Source organism: Lathyrus oleraceus, chromosome 7 (genome assembly GCF_024323335.1).
Source record: "Lathyrus oleraceus cultivar Zhongwan6 chromosome 7, CAAS_Psat_ZW6_1.0, whole genome shotgun sequence".
In the NCBI taxonomy this organism is placed as follows: domain Eukaryota; kingdom Viridiplantae; phylum Streptophyta; class Magnoliopsida; order Fabales; family Fabaceae; genus Lathyrus; species Lathyrus oleraceus.
The window spans coordinates 151714760-151738092 of record NC_066585.1 but is presented as its reverse complement, the minus strand read 5'-3'; the positions used below and the strand labels follow the sequence as shown (position 1 = coordinate 151738092).

The window sequence follows — 23333 nt, the reverse complement described above, 5'->3', positions numbered from 1 at the left end:
TGATTGACTTTCCTTGGATAGTTGGACTTATTGAGCTCTGAGGTGGCTTGCCCCTGTCTGAGTCTTGAAATAAATTACTCTTGGCTAGATGACCCTTAGGGTGATTGGCTTGGATTGACCAATACTCAAAGTGATTTTCCCCTGACAAGACTTCTTTCACTTTATCAAGTTCTTCAACTGTATATTGTTGGAATTTCTTTGATGCTAAGTGTTGACTCGCAAATAAGATTGTTCATTCAAAATTGGTAATTTTAATTCAATGCTTATGCAAAAATTTAAAATCAAAGTTTATTGATATGAATGGGTGAAATACAGTGAACGAGTCATTGATAAGAACACAATGGTGATCAAGTCATTCACAGTATGCAAGTTGGTGCCATCAAATGATTAACAAAAACCGTTTAGAGTCAGGTTGACACAACCTTGTTGTAGTATGCTCTCAGAATAAACTCTTCCTCAATTAGGTCTTTTAAGGGTTGTAATGTGGCCTGGTTCACGGTTTTTTGAAACAAAAGGATATAAGGCTCAAAATTTATTTTTACCCACCCCTTCTTCTTGATGATCTCCAGTTCCTATGTTCAGTTAATTCAATACACGCATTCGAATTCGAAGGTGCGAAAGTGAAAATGAGGATTCAAGATGAGATTTTCTTGAAATTGCATTCACCTTATTTTGTTTTTGTTGAGGATTTAATGACCTCTTTTGATTGATTTTCTTTATCCCTGATTTTGCCTGGACCGCTTCTTTGAAGCTTTCGGTCCATCGGGATGCCCTGACTTTTGCCTAAGTCATTTTGTGGTGTTTGACTTAGCGAACTTTTTTCTGTTTTTTTTTTACGTGTTGACTGCCAGGTTATTGATGGATGAGGATCATCCAACACTAATTTTAGCTTTTCTAAACTTCTTCGACACTTAAACATGTGCGCGAAGGATAACATGTGGTTGAACCTAATTGGAGGGTGTACATATGGACGATTTTTTTTAAAGATCGAATGCACGGTCAAACTATCTGAACACAACTACCCTGCCCCAGGTTAAGATTAAAGGTTTTAGATCCGAAAGAAACACCAACTTCTAGGCTCAAAGTGGTTGACTAGGGATTAACTCCTTATCTCTTTAGTGTTTGGGGATTTGAAACAATGCCTTACATCATCGACAAGGTTTTCTTCAAAATCATACCACAACAATTTCAGGTGTTTCGTTTTCATCATCCTCCTTCCAATCTTTGTTAACACAACGATTTGATAAACAAAAGTGAATGAGAGGAGTATTTTTGTTTTTAACATAAATGAAAAACGAGTGAATACGAATGGATTAATTCAAAAGATGCATAAACATTTCATTAATCTTATCAATTCAAAGAAAACAACAATGCTTAAAAGCAATTAACGATCAACATGCAAGGAAACTACAAAAGAAGTGTTGAAACAACCAAATGATTGCCATCTTTAGGGAATGACTTCTTCAAGCTTGATCCATTAACTTCGGGGGACACCCTTTGAGATCTTCGCACTTATTTGGCTGATAGGTTAACGTTTACCACTAAACTTCCTTCTTGAAAGGCTATGTACCCGTTGTCAATCAACTGTTGTACTTTGGCTTTGAAAGCGTTGCAGTCTTCGGTTGAATGCCCTTCTGATCCAGCATGATATCCACATTGCATATTTGGGTCATACCCGAGTGGGTAAGGTTGTGGAACCGACTTAAGAGACTTGGGAACCACCAACGAGTTTTGAATTAGAGGTTGCAGAAGTTGGCTATATGTCATGAGGATTGGATGACAAGGATCATTTCTTCTTTCCAAGTTATTTTAAGGCCTAGACTGATTTTGATATCTCGGGCCTTGGGCTTGTTGATTTGGATGAGAAGCAAACCAGGATTATTTGTAATGAAGACCAAAAGGTAGCGTTTGCTGGTACGATACTTTGGGCATTGCTAACTGCTCATTTTCAGCCACCTGAAGGTTAGGATCAACAAACTTTTTGATATTGGCATGACGATCTTCAAATTCTTTTCCTTCAATCTGATCGTTGAACGCAACCCTCTTGGATCCACTACTCACTTCTCCTTTTCTTTAATTGGTATGGGTCGTGACATTGGAAATCCAAGGCGATATCTCAATGCTCTTATCAAGAAATGATGATATCTCATTAGCCACATCCTTGACCTCTTCCTTATGGTACAAAACCTTGAGGGGTTTCATGGGTCCTTTCCCTTTCTCATTACCTGGCCTAGAAGTCAAGATATATGTACCTAAGCCTTCCTTCTTGAGTGTTGATGACCTTATGTCAATCAATCTTTGCAACTTCACCTTAAAACTCTTGCATTCCTCGATGGAGTGCCCCATTGTTCCAGTATGGTATCTGCACTTGACCTTCGGGTGATCTTCTTCAAAGACTAAGCTCTTTTTGTTAATCAGTTCTCGTACCAAGGCTTTCAGCGTTAAGCAAGAATCCAGGTCATGTCCCAACGCTCCTTTATGGAATTCACATGTTGCATTTGGATTGTACCATGGCAGGTATGGTGACGTAGGTGTGAGAGCTCGAGGGGTCACTAAAGCATTCTGGATGAGTTGCGGGTAGAGCTTACTATATGGCACCAGAATCGGGTTATTATGATCTTTATTCCCCTTGTTCTGATTCTGATTTTTGTTCTGAACCTAACTTCGGTGATTTTGAGGAGGAATAGCCAGAGGATGTTGATGATGACATCCCGAGGGAGGGTCATATGTCGTTAGATAGGGAGTTGCCACATAGAATTTCCCTTGGAGTAACACCTGATGGATGTGGAGTAGTAGCTCCCTCCGTTACAACAATGGGTATGGGATGACCCTCTTTTCTCAATAAGGCTTGCAGGGTTTCCACGACCCATCCCATTTGGCTCTTCAAAATATTGAGTTCCTCCTTCAATGCTTCTTGACTTTTCCTTAGCTCGCCCATCATCTCTTGAGACATGGTTCTTTGTTCTAAACGCGTGTCAGGAATCACTTTGCTTTTATGGACAAAGGATGTATGAGTTTTTTTGTATTTTGTCTGGAAAATGTCATGCATTATGATAAGATGAAGATGCAATGGAATGTGAATGAATGTAATGCAAACCATGCATATTTGTTTTTCTTCTCAATACACGGGTTCAAAAGTCTGAGGTACTGATGAATCTGATTACTTTCCAAGAATAGGTTCTCACCGGGTACGATCTAGGGTTACAAAGGTTCCCAGAGTCATGGATCCATTAGACTGTTTGCTACCTGTGGCAACTTACTTGTCGGGCATCAACTCCATCTAAAGAATTTACTCTAAGTGAGGTTCTCGCATCGATCCAACGAGAAATTCAACTCGCAGACCCATGCTACGCAACCATCTTTCCTAGTTGGCCAAAGGATTAAGGTTCTACAAATGGTCCTCAGAGTCATGGATCTTAAAGAAAATATCGAAGCTTACGGCAACTTGCTTGCCGAGCGACAACATCCTCTCAAGAATCTACTCTAAGTAAGGTTCTCGCATCGACCCAACGAGAAATTCATCTCGCGGACCCGCACTACTTAATCTTGTCCTATCTTATGTTTTTACTCGAGACTCGGGTAAAAAGTCTTTCCCACATGGTTTGCAATTATCCAAGTACCAAAGCATAATCGAACCAATACAACAGATTTATATCAATATGACAATAAAGATAGCAAAAGCAAGAAAGAAAATCCACACAAGTAAACAAACAAAGGCACACAAACGACCTACCTAGGCTTGACTCAATTAGGGTTCATTTGGTCTCACATCATATCCCCAGAAGAGTCGCCGTCTGTCGCACCTCGAAAAAATGAGAACACGACTTAGCGAAGCGCAATCGCACGCTCGCATGATGGACTGAACAGAGTCGCCACCGAACTTTATTTATTCCTAAAAAGGAAAGGGGAAATATCGATAAAACCCAATACAAAACGACAATGATTATGGTCATCGCAACCAAATCAGGGTTCGGGAGTCGATTACGCAAGGGGAAGGTATTAGCACCCCTCACGTCCGTTTTACTCAACGGGAACCATTAGGTTAGTTCTATGCATTAGTGTTAGTTGAAATGTTAGGCTTTCTTGAGTTATTAGGTGGGAAAAAAAAGAATAGAAGAGACGAGAATGTTTTTGGATTTTTGACGAAGGACTAAACCTAAGTTTTTTATTAGTGGGCCTGACAAGATTTACAAATCTTGCTCCTACGTATCTCAATAGAGAAATCAAGGCTTACGTAGTTCTGGGTAGAAAAATGTTTGTTTGTTGGTCGATTTTAGCGAAAGCTATATTGTATTAATCGACGGAAACATTGTTTTACCCAAAACAGACGAGGAGAAGACATATACCACACATTGAATGGATTTACAAATCAACATTCAAAAAAACGTCACTTATCTCAACTCAACAATTGTGGCTGAAACATTGCTTTGCATCATTGTAAGACCCCAATTTTGGCCCTAAGATCCCTCATGGCCTATATCATATCATATCATGGCCTCAAGGATCATTGCATACCTTTGCTTCCCTCCTAGTGGGTGGGTATCTTGTGAGTGTGGTTCTTGATCACCAAGCATGTATTGCATTTGTATATCATTGCTTTTCATCTGTGTATTAACCAAAAGTACAAAAATATTGTCATCTAACCATGTTACCTGCAGATGAAGCAAATTAGGTCAAATCAGTCAAAATCAGTCAAAGTTAGTCATTGAGATAGATGGTGGCCATTCTTGCAGAATTTGGGCACCATCATCATTCATCAAGAGTTCATATGACTTGTGATATCATTTGGAATCAAGATCTCAAGGGATTAGGGCTTGGAATTCATCAGAACATGGTTCAGTCAAGCAAAACCCTAGCAAAGTCAACTGTTGGTCAACTGTGCATTTAATCAGTGATTTGATAGTGGGAATTGGTTTGAGAAGGCTCATTCATGTCCATATAAGCCTCATATAACATGTCAAACATCATCAGTGAAGAAAATAAAGTCAGACAAGAAATTTCCAAAAATAGAAAGTTGACCTGTAATTGGAATTTGCCAAAAATGGAAACTTCTTCTCCTCAACATTACATCATCATAAAAGCTTCAAATGAATTTTTTCCCAACATGAAAGTTGAAGATCTTGTTCTCCCATTTCCAAAAAGTCCAAGAACACTCAATTCTCATTTATGGTTGGCAAGTTATGATCAAATCATTCTCAAAAATTTTTGAACTTCAAAAGGCCATATCTTCCAAACCATTTGGCCAAATTGGGTGGGTTTTTTTGCTACAAGTCCTACTTGATGTGCTCTATCCAAATCTTTCATCACAATTCATCAAAAATTCACCAATCAAAATGGCATTTTTAAAGTGGTTTGAATTAAATTAAGTGAGGTGAAAAAGTTGACTTTCAAAATAACCACTTCCAACCATTTCTACCAATTGGAATTGTTCAGAAAACTCATTTGGGATGTGTTGCCAAGGCCCAATTCGCAGCTGTAGCCATGCCCTTGCCACTTAAGTGAAATTCATCAAATTACCAAAACACTTCATTTTTAAGCAAAATGCAATTACCACTCAAATTAACCAAACTTAGTAACATTAAACAGCATATATATACTTCATTTTCTGCAGAACAACCCTAGCAGCCACACTCTCACAAAAACAGAAAAAACTCTCTTGCTCTCAAAACCTCATTTTCTTCATTTGGAACTTTTTTCTGAAAAATCTCAAAGAACACGAGCCTTGGTTAGTTGTTCCATGATCCACCAACCTTTTTGAGCTCATTGCAAGTATCATATTCCATCTGCAAGGCCATCTTCCACTACTGTTTTGAAGAAGCTTCATCCATGGCAGAATTCAAGTGGAGCTGTTTCGAAGATTGTTGAGCCAAAGTTCCTTCTCCATTCATCATCTAAAGCATATTAGTGCATCTGTTTCAACCATTTACAGCCAAACAACCATTGAATCACAACTATTCCTCAAATTTGGTAAGTTTTCGACCCTAACCATTTCCAAAATCATGCCATGCTTTAGATAGGTCTTGCTTTGCTGGTCACAATGAGCTTTGAATCATTAAAAATGGTGGAATATTTTGAGAGTTACATTGATTTAAAGCTTGACACTCAAATATGTTTTTGCTTAGTTCTCTCATGATAGCTCGATTTAATGTTAATGGTTGTTGGAATGTTGATGTATGTTGTCTGCTGATTCTATTGGTATGCTTACTTTCCATTTCTGGGAGAATTTTTTTTCACGATTTGATGAGGATGATGAACATGAACACTGTAGCGATGAACCCTAGAAATTTCAAACTCAGAATCCGCTTGCCCGTGTTTGGTTGGTTGAGGTTTTTATTTTTGCATGAAACCACTGTTTGATTGCCATGAAGCGAATGACCAGCTGCCACATCACTAAGTGAAACGCAGCGTTTCACTTAGTGATCCCCTATATTACAAAATTGCCACTCCGTGTTTATTTATTTAATTATTCATTTTATTTCTCAATTTTTATTTCATTTTGTGACACCATCTTACAAAAATCATAGAGCAATCAATTTCGATCCAAATTTCATGGGATTTTTTGCAAAATGTTCATCTTGATCTCTAGTTTTTTATCATGATTTTTCCAGATTTTTTGCATGAGTGGATTTTAAAATGTGCTAGGGTTTGTCATATGTGTCCATTTTATGTATGTCTTGCCAAATCAATTGTGAAATGATGATACTTTATCCAATGCCTTTGAATTCTTTTGTGCTTAAACTAGACACATTCATGGTGATTTTGGTGTAGAGTTTGTGAATTTATCATTGCTGGTTTGTGAGTTATGATTTTTTGAATTAGGGTGTGACAATTTGTGTCACACCATTGATGTCCAACTTCATGATTTTTATTACCATGCTTCTTGAACTCAAATTGGTCTGAATTTTTGCATGAACATACTTGTGGATGTCTAGTTTACATGTGAATTTTTTCTGGAATTATTGATGGCATTTCCTATTTGTTTGGGATTTTCTCCCCTGTTTGGTCATATGTTGACTTTTTGTGACACATGTTCTCATATGATTTGTGAAATCCTCATGCATTATTAGATGAACTTGAAATTTGACATGTGATTAGTAGACATCTTAAGATTTGTCATGGTTTTAGTCCCATTCATTTCTCATATGTTGTCACTGTTTTATGATTTATTGAAGTTGGTGCATGTTTGGTTGACTTCTTTGAGCATGCTTGAACTTGCCTTTCCTTTCTGATTTTCATTGACCTACTTCCCTTGATCCAAATGAGCTGAAATTTGATATGCTTATCATGTTATGGATGATGTTTAATCATGAATTATTTGACGATTTATTGAAATGTTTATGATTGGTTTTGAGTTAAGTCTTGCTGTTGACTTCTATGAGCTTCTATATGCCATGCCTTGACCTAATTTGCTTCTGAAATGATGATGGTGAATGATATGAACATGAGACCAATTGAGTTTGTTTCTTGATTGTTTGAACTTGATTTTGGACATTTGTCACTCGCTGTTTTGATTTTCTCATCCCTTTTTGACCCTAGGCTTGTCCTAGTGGTCCTGTTGCTCATGTTTGAGTTCATTTTTTCAGGTTAAGCAACAAATACCCAAAGAGATCATTACAAATTGAATGAGCTTGATTTATTATCATGAACTAACTTGTTTGTGTTGTAGGTTGCTTGGCTCACATGCCTTGAGCTTTGTGCATTGCACATTTTAACTGATTGTGTTGACTGTTGATCTCTATCTCATTTGATTTAACTTTGAATTGTATACTAATGCTGTCTGGCTGGTTTCAGGTACCTTTAGTTGCTTATAGTTCTTTAAGAACTTGCTTTGCTTTGCTTAATAGCAATTTGCATTGAGGTATAACTTCTTATCTTCATGTAGTCTGGAAGACCTGGCCTGTTACTTGGCCAGGCAACTGTCTGAAGTCCTCCTTAAGAGGCAATGCTTGTGTGTGTTTACATTTGTCCCAAACAGGAAAAGTCCTTTGAATAAGGCAATTGGTAGAATCCAAGAGATATGCAACCTATCTCCTACTATTCTGTGAGTCACTCACCTTGCTCACACCACATGTGTTGATGCATAGTGAGTAAAAACCCAAGATCTATCGAGTCAATAATCTGTGGAGAGAGTTCCTACTTTCTGAACTCCCACACCTTCTGATATTCAAATGCTTTCCCTGACCAGGGATAAGAGCATGAGGCACACCCCTCATATCTTTTCATCTGCTTCACCTTAGCCCCTCAATGGCAAGGTTAAGAGCACCATTAACCCTATTCCAGTTGGCTTCAATGCCTAACCCTTTGTGTGAGCCTGATTGTTTGGTTATAGTGTGTGCTGAATGACTTTAATTGACTAATTGCTTACCTCATATACACAGGTCTGCTTGCATGCTTTGTGCATTTATCATCATCAATTACTCATTAGTGCATGATCATTTCATTTGTCTTCATGACATATCTTTGTTGTTTACCCATTGAGGACAATTGTAAGACCATCCATTGGCCATTGTTCCTATGATATGGAAGTGAGTATAAGACCATCACATTGGCCACTCATCATCTCTTTGCTTGATGCATTTGCATTTGTTGTATGTGAGGATGCAATTGTAAGTCCCTGCAAGTTGGCCTTTGCTTTCCTATGATCATATGTTGGATATTGGTATAAGCCCAGACAGATTGGCATCCGGTATCCAAGTTTCATTTTGTTTTAGGAGATTGGAATAAGTCCATCTATTGGCTTCCGACATCCTTGTTTCTTTGTTTAGGAGATTGGTGTAAATCCATCTATTGGTATCCGGTATCCGCTTTTGTTTGTGAGATTGGAGTAAGTCCATTGAGTGGCATCCGATATCATTTGTTTGCTTATTTTGCTATTGCTCATTGCCTTTTCCAAAGGACACACTTGAATCATCTTCTATATGATTTCAAGAAGTGAGCCTCCTAGGAAGTTTTACAATCCATACTCATCCATTCATGCCTCTTTGTCCTACACCTTTTCACACATTACTTTCAAAACTTGAGATAGATATTGTGCAAACATCTTCATGCTTTTAAATCAAAAACCTGGACCCCAAGTCCTTGACTTTTTCAAACTCCATTTCATAATACTTCTTTTGAATCAATCTTAATCATACTCTGACCCTACTTTCATAATCACAATCAATTAACTCCACCCATTCAATTGTCTTGGCTTTGTCCATTGTTAATCTTTTCACACATTAGCCATAGGTTTCAATTATCATTGTGGTTGATGTAAACCTCACCTTATCCTTAGTGAGTCGACTATAAGACTTCCGTACTGAAAACAGGGTTAACCCCTCTAGTACGTCGAAGCTATCCTCGCATGGTGGATGTTGGTCTTGGTCGAGTTTTCTCCCATTGATAATGAAGAGCCACAGTGCTATTGTTTAAAATTGAACTCACTAACCTTTGGAAATCTTTTAGCCGAACTACGGCATTTTGATCCTTACCTTTGATGGAAGGTACGTAGGCAACGGGTTCATCCGTTCGAACACAAAAATAATTAACTTGTACATTCTTTTCTCATCATCCCAATCATGTTTGCATAATAAATATTTCATAACAAATAACAATTTTATACAACAAGTGTGAAAAGGGCTCCCTAGGAGTACCTAGGACGTAGTGGGTGCCTAACACCTTCCCATTGCGTAATTTACCCCTTACCCAGACTCTCTGATCTTTTTATTAGTTTTCTACGCGTAAAACTTCTTAGGCTTTTGTTCGCTTTTTAGCCAGTCCTTTGGATAAATAAAAGTGCGGTGGCGACTCGAATTCATTGTATGCTTTGCTTTTGATTTAATCAATAAATCATATAGCGACGAATACACCGCTACAATCATCTTAAGATAATATGTCTTTCGTTTATGAAAAGGTTTTTTGATTAATCGCACGGCGGCAAGAAAAGAAATTAATTGGTTTGATGTGTTTTGAATAATGGCGAGAACTTGGATGAGCGAGATATCCTTCTCGAATCCTAGTCTCAGGAGTGCGTGGTATCCACCACGTTCCATTTCCATCTTATTTGCAAAAAAATGTTTAATAAGAATAAATTGTTTTTGAATTTGATTGAGAAAGGGTTTGAAGAAACCGCATCGATAATTTTAAATGAGGACGAGAGCTAAGATAGGCTAGGCATCCACCTCGAATCTTAATCTCAAGAGTGCACGGTATCCACCATGTTCCATTTCCATCTTATTGAAAGAGGTTAAGATCGGAATTAAGTATTTTGGAGTTTGAAAGACGAGTACTTGTGACTTGCAAACTCTTACAGCTTGGGTCTAATACTCGGGACTACGTCTGGATATTTCACCCAGGTAATCTTTTTCTTCCAAATTTGCTTAAGGAAATGGTTTGAATATTTACAAGTGTTTTGGAGAGAAGACGAATACATAGGCTTACAAGCTCTTACAACTTGTGCCTAATATTCGGGATTACGACTAGATATTTCATCCGGGTAATCTTTTTCTTCAGATTTTACTTATGAAAATGATTTGAATATTGGAGTATTTTGAAGAGAAGACGAATATTTATGGCTTGCAAGCTCTTACAGCTTGAGCCTAATATTCGGGATTACGACTGGATATTCCATCCAGGGTAATCTTTTTCTTCAAATTTTTATTGAGAAAATGGTTTGGAGAGATATTTGATTGTGAAATGATTGAAAATGAATTTTTTTTGAAATGAATCTTAAAATTGTGGAAAGTTGGAATTAATTTTGAAATCGAATGAAATGTTGGTGAAATTAAATTTGTGAAAAAAACAAGTGTGGTTATTTACATGCCTGACAATATGGGCACGGATAGAAATAAACCTAATTAAACCAACTAATACACGAAGATCGACTAATCGAATAAAGCTCAATATCAAAAATTCAACAATTAATTAAATATGAAAACTAAACATTTAAAATCTAAATGACTAATTAACAATTAAATTAAACTAATCAAATGAAGAGATAATAATAAAGCAAATAGAACAAATACAGGTGCATGGGTGAACAGCAAGTCAGCATGGGCCAAAGTACACAAGCCTAATCTAAAAATATTCACTAGTTCTAATTAAATCATTATAGTAAAATAATAATAATAATAATATAAAATAAATAAATAAATAAAATTATACAAAAGGAAAAACCGTCCCTGCCATGATCCTAATCTTATCCCCTTTTACTTTATTTTTTCAAAATTTAAAAGAAAGCCAACGATTATGCGACACGTGGCAGTAATAATTAAAACAAAAAAACTTCTTCTTCTGTTTACATGAAACGCAACAAACGGATAGGAAAAAAACTTTCCCCTTTTTACAATCTCATGCTCCATCTCTCTTGTTGTTCTCACAAGAAATAAACAACAATCTCTTTTATTTTCATATTCAAACACTCATAAAATATTGAATCATGTTCTGATAAACACTAAAAAATTAAAACTCAAGAAGAGAAGGAAAAAGTTACCAATCTGCTTGAGTCGTGAGATCGGAAAAAGATGTACCGATAGATCTGGCGGTAATACGGTCGGGGTTCAGAGGCGAGTGATGGTGGAGAGTTGGTTACATGCATCAATATTTTTGAGAACGGCTTCGTCGAGACCTGATTGTCGCCGAAAACCGTCAACGGCGAAAGCTTATTAATGGTGGGGTTTGGGTATTCCAGGCGGCGGCGTGGCTTGTGGTCAGCTTGAAGAAAGTGGTTTATGGGTGGTTTCACCCGGTGGTTGTGAGCGGTTCGGATGTGGAAACTGAAGATGATTTCGTTCCTTTCCCTCGTTCTTTCTTCGTCTTCTTTTAATTTTCTGGATTTTTGTTGATCTCGATATTATGTGTTGTTCAGTTGTGGTTGAATTTTGGAGGTTAGAATGAAGGTTGATGGGCATGTGTGGTGGTGCTTGTTATGGTGTCATGGAGCGTTATGGTGTCTGAAGGTTCTACTCGTGGAGGAGTTCGATGACATGGGTGGGTGATGTATGATGCGGAACTATGTTTGTTGGTTGTGAATATGCGACTGCGATTTCGATGGAAGACATCGAGACCATGTAGCTGGAGCAACATTATTGGAGACCACAGTTCGACCATCACTTGTTGTAACCTTGAAAGGCAAGTGTAGCGGTGTATTCGTCGCTATATGATTTATTGATTAAACCATAAGCAAAGCATACAATGAATTCGAGTCGCCACCGCACTTTTATTTATCCAAAGGACTAGCTAAAAAGCGAACAAAAGCCTAAGAAGTTTTACACATAGAAAACAAATGAAAAGATCAGAGAGTCTGGGTAAGGGGTAAATTACGCAATGGGAAGGTGTTAGGCACCCACTACGTCCTAGGTACTCCTAGGGAGCCCTTTTCACACTTGTTGTATAAAATTGTTATTTGTTATGACATAAGTGTTGTGCAAACATGATTGGGATGATGAGAAAAGAATGTACAAGTTAATTATTTTTGTGTTCAAACGGATGAACCCGTTGCCTACGTACCTTCCATCAAAGGTAAGGATCAAAACGCCGTAGTTGGGCTAAAAGATTTCCAAAAGTTAGTGGATTCAATTTTAAACAATAGCACTGAGGCTCTTCATTATCAATGGGAGAAAACTCGACCAAGACCAACATCCACCATGCGAGGATAACTTCGACGTACTAGAGGGGTTAACCCTGTTTTCAGTACGGAAGTCTTATAGTCGACTCACTAAGGATAAGGTGAGGTTTACATCAACCACAATGATAATTGAAACCTATGGCTAATGTGTGAAAAGATTAACAATGGACAAAGCCAAAACAATTGAATGGGTGAAGTTAATTGATTGTGATTGTGAAAGTAGGGTCAAAGTATGATTAAGATTGATTCAAAAGAAGTATTATGAAATGGAGTTTGAAAAAGTCAAGGACTTGGGGTCCAGGTTTTTAATTTAAAAGCATGAAGATGTTTGCACAATATCTATCTCAAGTTTTGAAAGTAGTGTGAAAAGGTTTAGGACAAAGAGGGATGAATGGATGAGGATGGATTGTAAAACTTCCTAAGAGGTTCACTTCTTGAAATCATATAGAGGATGATTCAAGTATGTCCTTTGGAATAGGCAATGAGCAATAGCAAAATAAGCAAACAAATGATACCGGATGCCACTCAATGGCCTTACTCCAATCTCACAAACAAAAGCGGATACCGGATACCAATAGATGGATTTACACCAATCTCCTAAACAAAGAAACAAGGATGTCGGAAGCCAATAGATGGACTTATTCTAATCTCCTAAAACAAAATGAAACTTGGATACCGGATGCCAATCTGTCTGGGCTTATACCAATATCCAACATATGATCATAGGAAAGCAAATGCCAACTTGCAGGGACTTACAATTGCATCCTCACATACAACAAATGCAAATGCAACAAACAAAGAGAAGATGAGTGGCCAATGAGATGGTCTTATACTCACTTCCATATCATAGGAACAATGGCCAATGGATGGTCTTACAATCGTCCTCAATGGGCAAACAACAAAGATATGTCACAGAGACAAATGAAATGATGATCATGCACTAATGAGTAATTGATGATGATAAATGCACAAAGCATGCAAGCAGACATGTGTATATGAGATAAGCAATCAATCAATTAAAGTCATTCAGCACACACTATAACCAAACAATCAGGCTCACACAAAGGGTTAGGCATTGAAGCCAACTGGAATAGGGTTAATGGTGCTCTTAACCTTGCCATTGAGGGGCTAAGGTGAAGCGGATGAAAAGATATGAGGGGTGTGCCTCATTGCTCTTATCCCTGGCCAGGGAGAGCATTTGAATATTAGAAGGTGTGGGAGTTCAGAAAGTAGGAACTCTCTCCACAGATTATTGACTCGATAGATCTTGGGGTTTTACTCACTATGCATCAACACATGTAGTGTGAGCAAGGTGAGTGACACACAGAATAGTAGGAGATAGGTTGCATATCTCTTGGATTCTACCAATTGCCTTATTCAAAGGACTTTTCCTGCTTGGGACAAATGTAAACACACACAAGCATTGCCTCTTAAGGAGGACTTCAGACAGTTGCCTGGCCAAGTAACAGGCCAGGTCTTCCAGACTACATGAAGATAAGAAGTTATACCTCAATGCAAATTTCTATTTAAGCAAAGCAAAGCCAGTTCTTAAAAGAACAGAGCAACTAAAGGTACCTGAAACCAGTCAAACAGAATCAGTACACAACTCAAAGTTAAATCAAAATGAGATAGAGATCAACAGTCAACACAATTAGTTAAATGTGCAATGCACAAAGCTCAAAGCATGTGAGCCAAGCAACCTACAAAACAAACAAGTTAGTTCATGATAATCAATCAAGCTCATTCAATTTGTAATGATCTCTTTGAAGCATTTGTTGCTTAACCTGAAACAACAAACTTAAACATGAGCAACATGACCACTAGGACAAGCCTAGGGTCAAAAAGAGATAAGAAAATCAAAACAGCAAGTGAAAAGTGTCCAAAATCAAGTTCAAACAATCAAGAAGCAAACCCAAGTGGTTTCATGTTCATATCAATCATCATCATCATTTCATAAGCAAATTAGGTCAAGACATGTCATATAGAAGCTTAAAGAAGTCAACAGCAAGACTTAACTCAAAACCAATCATAAACATTTCAATAAATTCTCAAATAATTCATGATCAAACATCATCCATAATATGGTAAGCATACCAAATTTCAGCTCATTTGGATCAAGGGAAGTAGGTCAATGAAAATCAGAAAGTCAAAGCAAGTTCAAGCAAGCTCAAAGAAGTCAACCAAACATGCACCAACTTCAATAATTCATAAAACAGTGAAAACATATGATAAATGAATGGGACCAAAACCATGACAAAGCTTAAGATGTCTACTAATCACATGTAAAATTTCAAGTCCATCCAATAATGCATGAGAATTTCACAAATCATATGAGAACATGTGTCACAAAAAAGTCAACAAATGACCAAACAGGGGAGAAAATCCCAAACAAATAGGAAATGCCATCAATAATTCCAGAAAAATTCACATGTAAACTAGACATCCACAAGTATGTTCATTTAAAAATTCAGACCAATTTGAGTTCAAGAAGCATGGTAATTAAAATCATGAAGTTGGACATCAATGGTGTGACACAAATTGTCACACCCTAAATCAAAAAATCATAACTCCACAACCAACAATGATAAATTCACAAACTCTACACCAAAATCACCATGAATGTGTCTAGTTTAAGCACAAACAATTTGGGAAGCATTGGATAATGTATCATCATTTCATAATTGATTTGGCAAGACATACATAAAATGGACACATATGACAAACTCTAGCACAATTTAAAATCCACACATGCAAAAAATCTGGAAAAATCATGATAGAAAACTAAAGACCATGTAGAGCATTTTGCAAAAAGTCCCATGAAATTTGGATCAAAATTGATTGACTTATGATTTTTGTAAGTTGAGCATATCAAATGAAATAAATATTGAAAAAATAAAATGATTTAAATAAAATAATTAAATGACCGGTGGCAAACTTGTAATAAAGCGTTCATGTTAATGAAACGCTGCGTATCAAAAAGAAGCGTGTCACACGGCTATTGGTTCATGGCAATGAAATAGTAACATTCATGCAAAACACGACTCCAGCAACCAAACATGAATTCTGGGTTTATGAACTAGGGTTTCAGCGCACTGTTCATCATCATCAAAATCGTGATGAACTTTTGGTTCCAGAATTTGCAATCAAATACACCATTCGAATCAGCAAGCAATGCATATCAACATTACAACATCCATTTTCATTAATTCAAGCTATCATGAAAGAAACATGCACAAACACAAATGACAACCAAACTTTGAAGTTATGTTTCTCACACAATACACAACCATTTTTCATGATTCAAAGTTCAAAATAATCAGCAAGGCAAGACCTATTCAAAGCACATCATGATTTAGAAAATAGCTAGGTTCGAAATCTTACCAAATTTGAAGGTCAGTGATGAAACAGATGTTGTTTGGCTGTGGAAGGTTGAAACAGATGCTTCTTCAAGTTCCAGGTGATGAATGAATGAAGGGTTTTAGCTCAGCAACCTTGATTCTAGCTCAAATCGAGATCTGCCATGGAAATGCTTAGAAGTAACGGCTGCAGATTCCTTGCTTACAGTGGTTGTTTGATGCTCACAAAAGCTTCCAAAAGGATGGAATATGATGAAACAATCAACCAAGGCTTGTGCTCTTTGAAGATTTTCAGAAAAAGTTTCAAATGAGCAAAATGAGAGCTTGAGAGAAATTGATATTTTGATCTGGTTTTTTTGTGTTGCGGCTAGGGTTTTTTCAGACTCCAAATGAAGTATATATGTTCTGTTTAACATTACTAAGCAAGGTTAATCAAGTGGTAATTGGAAATTTGGTTAATGGGGTGTTTTTACCAATTTGCTAAAAACCAACACAAGTTGCATGGGGTGCATGCATATGCACGAATTTGGGATTTGGACAACCTCTAAATGTGATTTCAGAACAATTCCAATTGGCACAAAGTGTTGAAAATGTTTATTTTGAAAGTCCATTTTTCACCTCACTTATTTTAATTCAAACCACCATAAAAATGCCATTTTGCTTGGAATATTTTTGGTGAATTGTGATGAAAGATTTGGATAGAGCACATCAAATAGGACTTGTAGCAAAAAACCCCACCCAATTTGGCCAAATGGTTTGGAAGTTATGGCCTTTTGAAGTTCAAAAATGTTTGAGAATGATTTGATCATAACTTGCCAACCACACATGAGAAATGAGTGTTCTTGGACTTTTTGGAAATGGGAGAACAAGATCTTCAACTTTCATGTTAGGAAAAAATTCATTTGAAGATTTTATGATGATGTAATGTTGAGGAGAAGAAGTTTCCATTTTTGGCAAATTCCAATTACAGGTCAACTTTCTATTTTGTGAAATTTCTTGTCTGACTTTATTTTCTTCACTGTGGATGTTTGACATGTTATATGAGGCTTATATGGACATGAATGAGACCTCTCAGACCAATTCCCACCATCAAATCACTGATTAAGTGCACAGTTGACCACAGTTGACTTCAGTTGACTTTGCTAGGGTTTTGCTTGACTGAACCATGTTCTGATGAATTCCAAGCCCCTACCACTTGAGATCTTGATTCAAAATGATGTCACAACTCATATGAACTCTTGATGAATGATCATGGTGCCCAAATTCTGCAAGAATGGCCACCATCTATCTCAATGACTGACTTTGACTGATTTGACCTAATTGGCTTCATCTGCAAGTAACATGGTTAGATGACAATATTTTTGTACTTTTGGTTAATAGACAGATGAAAAGCAATGGTATACAAATGCAATACATGCTTGGTGATCAAGAACCACACTCACAAGATACCCACCCACTAGGAGGGAAGCAAAGGTATGCAATGATCCTTGAGGCCATGATATGGTATGATATGAGCCATGAGGGATCTTAGGGACAAAATTGGGGTCTTACAGCAAGCTTTGATCGTTAAGATAATTGTTGCTTTGCCAGTTCTGTCCCCAGTTTCTTGACATAGAAATCTAACCAGTTTTTGACCCTTTTGACGGACGCAGCAACCACATCACCAGCACCACCAACGTTTGTGATAAGAACTAGGTTGAAGTAAGAATGTCCATTGATAGTGAACCTTATACCTTCCTTTCTCCTGCATTATTAGGTAAGGCATTGTTTGGTGGACAGAAGTTGGTAGTAGTGACAACAATGGAGCCAGGAAGGCACCATTTATGGTCACCTGCACATTTAATTTCATAGCAAGAGCCACAGCTTAAACCGTTGTTGAAAAGTGTTGTGCTCAAAGCAGCAGCGTTTGTTCCATACCCTCGACTGTGCAGGTTTTATAGTATGTTTTAATGGCGAGGCTGTGTTAGGCGTGCTTATCTGAGCAACTTATCCAAGCGAAAGGAAGATCAACATCAAGTATTGAATGAAGATAACCACAAAGAGGGGATTGTCATCGGTTGGGATGAACAACAAAATTAACTCTGCAAGTGGAGAAAACAGGGTTTATGACTACCGGTTCGTAGGTAGAAAAACCGCAAAGGTAGGACTTACGACTGCTGGTTTGTAGGCAGAGGGCCAAACTCTGGTGGGGATAACCACAAAATTAGGGTTTACATATACCGAATACGGGGTAGAAAACCAACAACTCCGCGTGGGGATAGAACAAATCACAAATCCGCACGGGAAACCAAGATAGGGCTTATAACAAACCACAAACTGCCGGAGAGCAGGAAAATAGGATTTACAACTACCGACTGTTAGGTAGAAAACCAAAACTACTTCGCTGGGGAACAACCCACTGGGAAGCACAAGACTTTTGACAAATAGCCAGTTCGGGAATAATCCGAAAAGACAGACTGAATCAAGACATGTCCTAATGAGGATGTAACTCAAATAGGAAAATCCGTCCCAATATATGTGTTGGGAGGATACGGAAGAAACCGTCATCCACGAGGATATATCTCAGTGGGGAACTGCAGAAGGACAGACAAAAGACACTTTCTGCTTACGGGGCTGACTCTATATGGAGAGATTTAGACACCCGACATCTGCTAGGGGAGACCTATTAGGGATCTGCATCACCCGTTGCAGGAGACACAACAATCAAAAGATATATGGCAAACAATGCAACATGAATATCTGAATGTTTATGAACATGCATGAATATGCATGATTTTATGTTTAATGAATGCTGACAAAACAGACAATTCTAACACAAACAGGTCCAGGAATCAAACGCCCGGTATTATACTTCCAGGGGAAAACCAACTGGAAAGCCAATCTGCTGAAGATCTATATGCTGAGAAACAAAGATCTGCAGGTACTGCTGAGGAAGCAGAGAATCAAAGATATCAGGAAACCAAATCTCCGAGTGACGGATCAGCAAACAAACCGATCAGGGCACAGAAAGTCACAACAGGCAAAAACAGCCACCAAGACTAATCTGTTGGAGAACAAGAGAAAACCCAAGATATCTGCAGGGGATCCCAGTGTCAACTGAGAAACAAAAGGTGCATTGCACAAGCACGAACTGCCGTAGAAGCAACTCCACATAATTCCGCTGGGGAACAACCCACTGAGGGAGAATGTATCACACAAGTAGACTCTGCAACAAGCCACTCTACTTGGGGAGAATACACAAAACAAACTGATCGCAACAAGTAGATTCTGCAATATAAGCCACTCTACTGGGGATCACAAGCAGTCAGGAAATCAATCCGTTCTCTGAATACTAGAGCCATCATCCGACCATACTGGGGATTGAAGGAGTATTCAACAGGCAAAACTGCCACAACAAACGTTCTGCAGACTATGCTGAGGAAAAGATGGTTGAAATACTGGGATGTCAACCCAATCAACCATTGAATAAGAAAATAAATCCTGCTCTGCTGAGGAGAACAAACACTCTGATAGAGAGACAGCAACAACTCTACAGACGACTTCGCTGGGGAAAAGGTAAAGTACCGGGTATCGAACCGCCGACTTACCGAGTCTTTTAAAAGGAAAACGACCGTGCTGAGGAAACAGACAACTCTGCTGGCACCTGCACTGGGGAGAGTGACAACAACTCTGCTTGCGAATGTGCTGAGGAGGCAAATAAAGTCTGGGGATGTCGACCCACTGGAGAAAGTGATGGGGCGCCAGGATGACAAACCAATCAACCGCTGAAACTCACAAGGGAACATCCATGCTAGGGAAGATTGCTGCTGGAGAAAACGAAGTCTTCAACAACACTCTGCTTGCGATTATACTGGGGAACAACCCCAACAACAACTCTGTTTGAGGAACAACCCCAACAAAGATCTGAAGAAAGAAGATACAACCAAACCAGGAATATGAACAAATGTCTTACCTGTTGGAAATCATGCCACCCTCGGGAGAGCACTGAGATATTCTTGAGTATCCTTTCAATATTGTGAATGTTCACTTCGTTTAAAACAATATTTTTGAAAAATTTATTTGTTTAAAACAATGACATTTTATCAATTTAAAACATGCAAAACATTTGTTGAATTGAAACAAATAAGAGTGCAAATAATTGGATAAAAAGCTCAAATTGATTTGATGGAATGGTAGCCTGCAAATGGCAAGACTCCATAGATCTGTACAAATTTGAAATCAGTGATATATATTGGAAGAGGGCTACATTGAACATAATGATCCTTTCTCTACCAATTTGAATCTCGATGTATCCGAAGCTTCGGTTGACGACGAATCGAGAATCTTCTGACGAAATGACGACTGGTGAACAGAAAGTCTTGTCAGGATGCAGTCACTTGCCAAATCCCTAATTTTTGCCTAGATTGCCCCAGGGTGAGGTACTCAATCTAGCGGGATGCAAATATTCTCTCTTTTTTCAAGTCTCTAATTTTTGCCTGGATTACCCTTGCGGGTTCTCCACCGAGACGCTCATTTTTGCCTAAGCCGCCCTTTCGGGTTTTCAACTTAGCGAGCTATTCTGTTTTTCATTTGCATATACTTTTTTTTTTTTTAGGCAAAGTATTTCTTGACTGCATCTGAATTCACAGGACGAGTGAAATCCTCCCCATCCATTGTTGTAAGCATCAAAGCTCCGCCTGAAAAGGCTCTCTTAACAACATATGGACCCTCGTAGTTTGGAGTCCACTTGCCCCTGGAATCGGGCGCGAAAGACAAAACTTTCTTGAGCACGAGGTCACCTTCTCGGGACACACGAGGCTTGACCTTCTTATCGAATGCTTTCTTCATTCTCTGCTGATATAACTGACCATGACACATGGCAGTCAATCGCTTCTCTTCGATCAAATTCAATTGGTCATAACGACTCTGAATCCATTCAGCATCAGTCAACTTGGCTTCCATAAAGACTCGCATTGATGGGATCTCCACCTCTACTGGGAGAACAACTTCCATGCCATAAACAAGAGAGAAAGGGGTTGCCCCTGTTGAAGTGCGTACAGACGTACGATATCCATGCAAAGCAAATGGCAGCATCTCATGCCAATCTTTGTACGTGACAGTCATCTTCTGGATAATCCTCTTGATATTCTTATTAGCAGCTTCAACAGCCCCATTCATCTTAGGTCTGTAGGGAGAAGAATTATGGTGTGCAATCTTGAACTCAGCGCACAGCTCATCCATCATCTTGTTGTTCAGATTAGATCCATTATCAGTAATTATCCTCTCTGGCACACCATAACGGCAAATCAACTGATTCTTGATAAACTTCACAACCACCTGCCTGGTTACATTCGCGTACGAAGCGGCTTCAACCCATTTGGTGAAGTAATCAATTGCTACGAGAATAAACCTGTGTCCGTTGGACGCTTTCGGCTCAATCATGCCGATCATGTCGATTCCCCACATAGAGAAAGGCCATGGTGATGAAATCACATTCAGAAGTGTCGGAGGAATATGAATCTTATCCGCATAAATTTGACACTTGTGACATTTCTTCACATATTTGCAACAGTCAGACTCCATTGTCAGCCAATAGTAGCATGCTCTCAACATCTTCTTAGCCATGGCATGTCCATTGGAATGAGTACCAAATGAACCCTCATGGATCTCAGTCATCAATAGGTTTGCTTCGTGTCTATCCACGCATCTGAGCAAAACCATATCAAAATTTCTCTTATACAGCACTTCACCACTGAGGTAGAAACTGCCTGACAACCTTCTCAAAGTTTTCCTATCTTTCACAGATGCCCCTGGCGGGTAGACCTGGTTCTGGAGGAAATTCTTGATATCAAAATACCAAGGCTTGTCATCTTTCACTTCTTCTATTGCAAATATGTGAGCTGGTCTGTCCAAGCGCATCACAGTAATATTGGGGACATCATTCCACCATCTGACTACAATCATGGAAGCAAGCGTAGCAAGAGCATCTACCATCCGATTATCCTCTCGAGGAATGTGATAAAATTCAACTTCTGTGAAGAATGTTGAAATTCTCCTTGCGTAATCTCTGTACGGGATGAGACCAGGTTGATTCGTCTCCCATTCTCCCTTGATCTGATTAACAACCAGGGCCGAATCACCATACATATCAAGATACTTGATTCTCAAATCAATGCATTCTTCAAGTCCCATAATACAGGCTTCATACTCCGCCATATTATTCGTGCATTTGAAAGTTAGCCTTGCTGTAAACGGAATGTGTGAACCTTGAGGAGTAATGATTACTGCCCCAATTCCATTTCCATATTGATTAACAGCGCCATCAAACACCATCGTCCATCTGGAACCAGGTTCCGGACCTTCATCAAGTGTAGGCTCATCGCAATCTTTCATCTTCAAATACAGAATTTCCTCATCGGGGAAGTCATACTGAACAGACTGATGATATTCGATCGGCTGGTGCACTAGATGGTCAGCCAAGATACTACCTTTGATAGCTTTCTGAGCTCGATACTCAATATCATACTCAGACAACAGCATCTGCCAACGGGCAATCCTCCCAGTTAAAGCAGGCTTCTCGAAGATATACTTAATTGGATCCATTCTGGATATCAACCAAGTTGTATGATTTATCATGTACTGGCGCAAACGCTTAGCAGCCCAAGCCAAAGCACAACACGTCTTCTCAAGCATAGAGTACCGAGACTCACAATCAGTAAACTTCTTACTGAGGTAGTATATAGAAAATTCTTTCTTCCCTGATTCATCTTGTTGACCGAGTACACAACCCATCGAGTCTTCAAGAACTGTTAAATACATGATCAGAGGTCTTCCTTCCATAGGCGGAGATAATATCGGAGGTTCAGACAGATAATCTTTGATACTGTCGAAAGCTTTCTGGCAATCCTCGGTCCAATCATGAGACTGATCTTTCCGAAGGAGCTTGAATATCGGCGCACATGTGGCAGTCATGTGGGATAAAATCTGGAAATGTAGTTCAAGCGGCCAAGAAAACCTCGGACTTGCTTCTCAGTTTTGGATGCAGGCATCTCTTGTATTGCTTTGACCTTTGCAGGATCAACCTCAATACCTCTTTCACTTACCACAAAACCCAACAACTTGCCAGAATGGACTCCAAATGTACATTTGTTCGGATTCAGGCGGAGTTTGAACTTCCTCAAACGCTGAAAAAGCTTCAACAAATGCTCAATATGCTCAACTTCCATTCGGGACTTAGCGATCATATCATCAACATAGACTTCTATCTCCTTGTGCATCATATCATGAAACAAGGTAGTCATAGCTCGTTGATACGTGGCTCCGACGTTCTTCAGACCGAAAGGCATCACTCGATAACAGAATGTTCCCCAAGGTGTGATGAATGTTGTCTTCTC

General features: G+C 38.6%; 1 pseudogene; it reads right to left on the bottom strand.

Annotated features, from left to right (window-relative positions):
* Positions 1-11989: 11989 nt before the first annotated feature.
* Positions 11990-17888, bottom strand: LOC127102537 (expansin-A1-like; annotated as a pseudogene).
* Positions 17889-23333: the final 5445 nt, after the last annotated feature.